Raw genomic sequence first — 7340 nt, forward strand, 5'->3', positions numbered from 1 at the left:
GAAGTTAGTTTTCTAAGTATAACATTGAAGCCCTCTTGGTTTCTCCAATAGATCCTTGCAAATTTTTTGCTGGATTCAACATTCAAATGAAATATTAGAAGTTTCTTTCTAACAGATAAAGGTTTATGGTTTTGTTTAGTTTGTCTTAAATTATTGGAGAAATGATTTAATATTTTTACATTTTAAGATGAAGAGAGACATTCATGTGAGTGAAATGAATCAAGAATTAAAAAAAAAAAACTTTATTATCTATGCCGATGAAATTATTCTTATTATTTTAAATGGTTTTGTCTAGAGAAAATGGAGATATCTTTGGTCAATTAGGGTTTAAGAGAAAAGGGAAAGAAAAAGAAAATAAGGAATGTTAGGCGGGTATTTTGGTAATTTAATTCATTTTGTCATTGGACTTAAAAGTCGAGGGGGTGGATTTGTCACAAATGAAAGTTCAGGGGGTATTTGTCACTGACCCCATATATAGTTCAAGGTGGTCTTTGTAATTTACCCTATTTTTAAAGTATATATGTATAATAAATTATAAATATAAAATATTAAACTTATCAATTATAAACTTTATATATACATAATATCTATATGTGTATATAATTATACTACATATATAATAATATTTTTTATTGGACTCGAATTTTAGTCAGCCTGATGGGGTTAAATCCATGTCTAATATGATTATTTATTAGATGCAGCTTCTAACACCCAAATCCAAGATAATTGGAGTCCATTGACAGCCCTAGTGGGCAAGGCCCAAGCTAAGCAACCCCTAAGCTTGACTTGGAAATTATATACATATATATTTAGATAACAAATTTTATATTAATTATTTTATAATAAACTAAAATTAAATAACACAGGAAAGCATGTCCCTATCCTAGGCCTAGACAAATATTATTACACTTAGGTGTGGGCTGGGTTGGGCCAAGCAACCTTAAAAATTGTTAATACACTATCAAACCAATGTCTTTTATTTATTTATTTTTTGTTCATTAGGCTACACAATGGGGGTAGCCTATCCCCCATAGCTCCTTCAGCTTCAATATTAATAATTTTTATCCAAAAATAGTTAAAAACCCAAAAATAATACATGCATGGGTTGTTACTGATTCGGTTTAGTATAATTACAAATATCATAATTAGTTGTTAAAACTTTTTTTTTTAATTTTTGGGTCATTCTAAACACAATAATATGAATTAAATCCAAATCCGATCTAAAATCTGACGTAATACTTTGATGCAAATGCAGATCTGATTCCAAAATCATTATAGATGCAGTTGGACATGCTTTGAATTCAATCCCTTTAGATCCCTACTGCCCATAAAACTGTTGCTAGCCCGAAAATTTGTAGGTATATCCAAGTTGGGCTAAGTTCTAAATGATCATCTCTAAGTAGAAGGAGTTTTATGACATTTCAAATTAGGCCATTATTACTTTTATTATTTTAATTAATTTCTATATTTTTTTTTATACAGAATGCAAATGGTTTGTTTATTAATTTTTATTTTTAATAAATATATGTATTTTAATTTTAATTGGGCTAACTTATAAATGATCATATGTATTCTAATTTTTAATTCATAAACTACAATTTTTACTAATTTCTTAATTTTTAATAGTTGTTGGATAAAAACTTGCTAAAATTTAATATTTTTTTATAAACATTAGTAATTTTTTATTAATTTTACTTATTAGGTTTCAAATTATAATTTTCTAACAATTAACCAATGAAATAAAATTTGAATATGAAACAATAATTGGAATTTGGATGAGAGTAAAATTCTCTCTTTGGAGTACAATAAGCTAATAATAATGGAAGAGGCTTATAGAAATATACTAAAATAGGTTAATGATGGAAGGGGTGGAACCTATGTCTTATAATTCTCTCTCTCTCTCTCTCTCTCTCTCTCAAATACACACACAATTTATTCTTAGGTGATTTAACTATTTGTGATAATTAAATAATTTTTAAGTTGTTATTTGTTTATGGATTAGGTTGGGCTTATGCCTGCGGGCCTAGGCCCAAGCCGTATTGAAATGATCACCCCTAAGCAAATAGCTTTTGGTTTATTAGATTAACGTGGAGAGGAGAGAGAATAAAATAAAAATAAAAAGGGAAAAGGAAAAAGAGTCTTTGAATTTTAAGCAATTTAGTAGAGTTATTGAAAAGGGAGAGAGAATTATTGGAGGAGAGAGATAGTCTGAATGATTATGAGGAGAAATAATCAAAGGAGTTAGTGAGAAAGAGAAGAGAGAGATGAAAGTCTTAAGGACTTAAAGTTGATTGGCTAATTGAGTTTTTTTTTTCTATTTTAAAAATAAAAATTAAAAAAAAAACACAAAATAGATAAATAGTAGGAGAGAAAGGAGAGACATGCTAACATGGAAGGCCTAGTTTTAATATATATCATTTTCTGTTGTTTCACTTTCCCATGACAATTCCTCGCTAGTTAATTAATAAATTAATAACAAATAATTATTCATAATTCATTACTAATTAATTTTTAGTTAATCAATTCAACAAAAAATTATTAATTCATTAATCAATAAATTGAAAAAATATTTATAAAATAATAAATAATTCATTAAATCACTATTTTTTTAAATTAGCTAATAAATAATAGATAATTAATAACTAAGTTAAATAATTAATTAATTAATAATGGACTAATGTTTTACAATAAATTACTTATAATAAATCACTATTTATTTATTTATTTATTTAAGATATAAATACAATTGAGATGACATGACCAACTCTACTTTCTATGGAAATAGGTTGCTAAAAGTGATTTGTGGTACAATTTGCACATTCAAGAAACAATCCAAGTGATATTTTTAACTACAGAAATGTCGGGTTGTGTTTAAAAAAGCACCGAATTCTGAGAAGCCAAAAAGCACCGAGTTCTTGACTACAGGAATGTTCAGTTGGTATTTTCCCAACATCAACATCTCCATACTTGTAAATTGTCATTATGGAAGAAATTCCTTGAAAATGCCAAAAAATATTTTGAAAATATGTGAAAAAAAACGTTTGGATGAAACGAGGCTCTGAACAAGAAGAGATACCAAAATGGCCTGAAATTCGTAAACTTTTTGACTTTTCAGAATTCGGTGTTTTTTTCAACGTTTTTAATTCGTCGTTGACTCGGTCAGTCAAATCGTTTGAATCATCACCTAATTAGGACTTCGGGTTTGATTCAGTCAAGACATGCCAGACAGTAAAAAATCATTGACTTGGTCAAGAATCGTTCAACCCGGCCGGTTCAACTAATGATTCATTTGACTTGGTGACCAAGTCGTGGGTTGCACACTCAATGGCTCAATGCATATAAAACTTTTAGAGGCCATAACTTTGCATTCCGATATTCAATTAGGGTGTTTTATTATTTTGGGTAACTTTTTAAGATCTATGCGTCCCAAGATGTCATAGGCACTTTGCCCCGCTATTTTCACGAAAAACCCCTTTTTTGGCCTTAAATTGCAATTTTTAATATTTGTATACATAAAACATTAAAAAATGAATTTAAAAAACATAAATTAAATATAAAATAATACATATAACATATCTAAAATATATTTATTATTTATTTCTAATATATATATATATATATACTTAATACATATATGCGCTGATGTGACACGGTTTGAACCTCGATCGGTCAAACCGGTGACCTACGACTCAGAGACAAAAATGGTTCAACCTCTGGATCGGTTTTTAAAACATTGTTTTTTTTTTTCAGCACAACCCAACATTCCTCTAATAAAGAATGATATAGATTGTTGCATACTTGCATTAACTAATAACTTAAAAATGGGGAAATTCAAGAAAATTAAAAATCCCAATCAAGAGGTGCAAAGTATAGTTAACAAATATAATTTTGGAAAGCAACAGATATCAAAATGAACATCTCAACAAGTCCTACAACGGAAGTAGTTGGTATAAACAATTGGACAGGAACGAAGGACAATATGGCATTTTAAAGAGTTAAAAGCCAAATTTTCTATTCGGTTTATATTATTTTGACAAAATTTGAGTATGATAATTAAATAAAGGGTCATTTGCTAAAATAACCATGGGTCCATACTATGAACATTTTCCATTCAGTTTATTGGTACTTTTGGAATAAATAACCATGGGTCCATGCCGTTGAACATTTTCTACTTAGTTTAGGTGATCATGTTACTATTTTCAGATGGCAAAATCAGTAGTTTTTAATGAAAGGTTGATTAAATAAATAAGTTACAAACTATAAGGAGTGTTTTAGTAAAACACAAACTATAGGATAGGTTAAGTAAATCTATGAAATTATAAGGGGTGTTCTAATAAATGACCCTTATATAAATATCAAATGAATATTGATGTTCAATGGGATTGCAGACCCAACATTATCTAGGTTGGGCCAGGCTTGAGCCACCCTGATGAAGCTTTCCCCAACAGTGTATGCATATAAACTGAAGTCTAGTTTTGCAAGTCCCTATGTGTACGGATTCAAATAATGGGAGAAATGCTGAAGTGGCACCTATGTAACAGCGTTTATTCAATAAATGCCCACAGTCATAGGATGGCAAGGAGCAAAGCTGAGAGTTGACCTCACTAGAAATCTGTGCAGAAATAAAAAAAATTACATACACCTAGTTATCTATTGTCATTTCTCTTTTAAAACCCCAATTTTCTTTTCTATTGCAAATGTGAAAATCTTGCAAGCCCATATGAAATGTAGCAATTTGAAGAGAATCATTAAAATTATTAAATAATGTTCTTTATAATAAAAAGGAAAATATGTGAGTTTAATTATCTTTTTTTTTTAAATAAGAAAAGTGTACTACACACAACCGGGGTGGGGGCGGGGGTAGTACATCCCCAAAAATCTGCAAAACAAATAAGAAGGGAAGGGGGAAGGGAATTGATACAAAAGTCCAGGGAAGGGGAAGAAGAAAGAGCTTCATGAGTAAGTCAATCTGTCGCCTGGTTAGCTTCTTTGAAGATATGTTAGTACCGAAGACCTCCCTCGAACAGACCTATCCTCTTCAAGCAGCAAGAGATGATGCTTTTCAAATTCCAAGGAACTTCCACCTTTTTGTTGAGGTACAAGATGACCAATAATGAATCACCCTCGATTATAATAGGATGCTTCCTATAGTTTGTCGCTTGAATATGTGCTTCCCATGCAGCCCATGCTTCTGCTTGGTTGATGGTATAGGTGTCAAATTTATATGCTTTAACCGCTATCACTCGACCAAGATGGTCACGAACAATACTAGCCACAAAATATTTCCTTTCACTATTACGAGAGGCATCAAAATTTATTTTAATAGCGCCAAATTTTGGAGCACTGCAAATAATTTGTTTCCACACTTTGTCCATTTGTGCAATGCCTTTATCTTTTTTCCCATCAAGAAACTCCACAAACATATCAAGAGCCCGTTTTAAAATAATTGGAATGGGAGTTGAAACATTATTGAAAGTTTTTGAGTTCCTATTTTTCCAGATAACCCAAAGAACAAATGCAAGTTTTTACTTCACTAAAAGAATCTTGTTTTCCTTTTTATTGTCGACCCATGTCCACCAATCCCTCAAACTTTCATTCTCATTTGGTCCCTCCAGGGGAGTGTTTAAGGTAAGCCACATTTGTTTTGTGTGGGCACAAATTTTAAAAATATGGTTAGTATCCTCCTCATCCCCACAAAAACTACAAGAGCCATCGATGTTATATCCTTTTTTCCTAAGATGGCTTTTAGTAGGAAGCCTATTGTTAAGAAGGAAAAAGAGAAAAGTCTTTATCTTTGGGGGGCATTTGATGTTTCAAATATTAGCCAACCAATTAAAGGTACCGTTTAGGTTAAGAACAGAAGAGCACTTCAATAAATAAGTTGTTTTTATAGAGAAAATCCCCTCAGGGTTGCACCCCCAAATAATTTTGTCCTCCATTGTCTTAATATCTTATCAAATTTGGTCAGATACCTCCGCCTTTATTTTGTCTTCATTACAGCATTATCTTCCAAAATCAATCATGTCCAAGACTTTAATGTTATGATTTATCATAATCTCACAGTTCATAGTTTCAGAAAGAGGTCTGTCATAAACCCAATTATCATGCCAAAAGCTAATAGACCTACCATTTCCAACTTGCCTACGAGTGCCTTTTTTAATGAGATCTCTGGCAAGGAGAATACCCCTCCAAGCCCAAGAGATACCCTTTTTAATTTTGCAATTCCAGAAATTTCCCCTCCTCAAATATTTGCTTTTGATAACTTTCACCCGTAGGTTGTCCTCTTCATTTAAGATTCTCCACCCTAACCCAATTATTTGCTTTTGTCCAATTCAGCAAATGAAGAGATTTCTTCCCATTTGAATTGTCCCATAGAAAATCCCTTTGAATCTTGTTCAATTCATCTACAAAATTTTTTGGGATTCAAAATGAACTCATTATATATTGTGGCATCATGTTAGTTGAAGAATTAATGAGGGTTAATCTACCCGCAATAGATAGAGAATGTTTTTTCCAATTTGTCAGCTTCAAATATTAGTTGTCTATTGTATTTAATAAGTATGTTTAAGTAGAATCAATATTGTCATACTAAGATCGGATAGATTAATTATGTCACAAATTTACTCGTTAATGAGTCGGTTACATCATGTATTGGGAATAGCACAAATTGGTGTGAGGAGTACTTTGTGAATAGCACATTCGGACTGCATTGAATAAGCAGATGGATAGATGATATTAAGTCTTTAATCAGAAATTTAGAAATGCATTTTTTGTTTCTGAAAATAGAAAACATATATATCACCAATATTTTTGCTTTAGGCTCAGTTTGGAAGGAGTACAAATACAAATATGTACAGTGCAAAACCTTGTATTTTGTACTATTTTGCATGTATTTGTGCTGTACATAATTGTATTTGTACTCCTTCCAAACTGAGCTTTAAGAACCAACTTAAATTCAAAGCAGCTTGTTTGTTTTGTTTTTGGAACTTGCAACAAAGAAAATAATCACATTGTAGTGGTTGAACCCAAAGTTTTTAAAACCGAACTGGACAATGAACCGTTCAGGGGTCTGGTTATTGGGTCGAACAGTCTAATCGTTTGAACCGAACAGTCCCATTCTGACAAAAAAATAAAAAATAAAATAAAAAATATCAAAAATTATTATCCGGGTCGACGGTTCTAACGATCGTTCGACCACCTGAGTCAGCAATTCGCTAACCAAATTAATGGTTTTTGACCAAAAGACATTTCTGGGTGAAACAGAGACCGATTCCTGTTTTTTGGTCCGGTCCAATTTTGAAAACATTGGTTGAACAAATTACTAAGTAGAGTTTGGATCA

This window comes from Nelumbo nucifera, chromosome 7 (assembly GCF_055504915.1).
Source record: "Nelumbo nucifera cultivar China Antique chromosome 7, China Antique-T2T, whole genome shotgun sequence".
Lineage (NCBI taxonomy): Eukaryota > Viridiplantae > Streptophyta > Magnoliopsida > Proteales > Nelumbonaceae > Nelumbo > Nelumbo nucifera.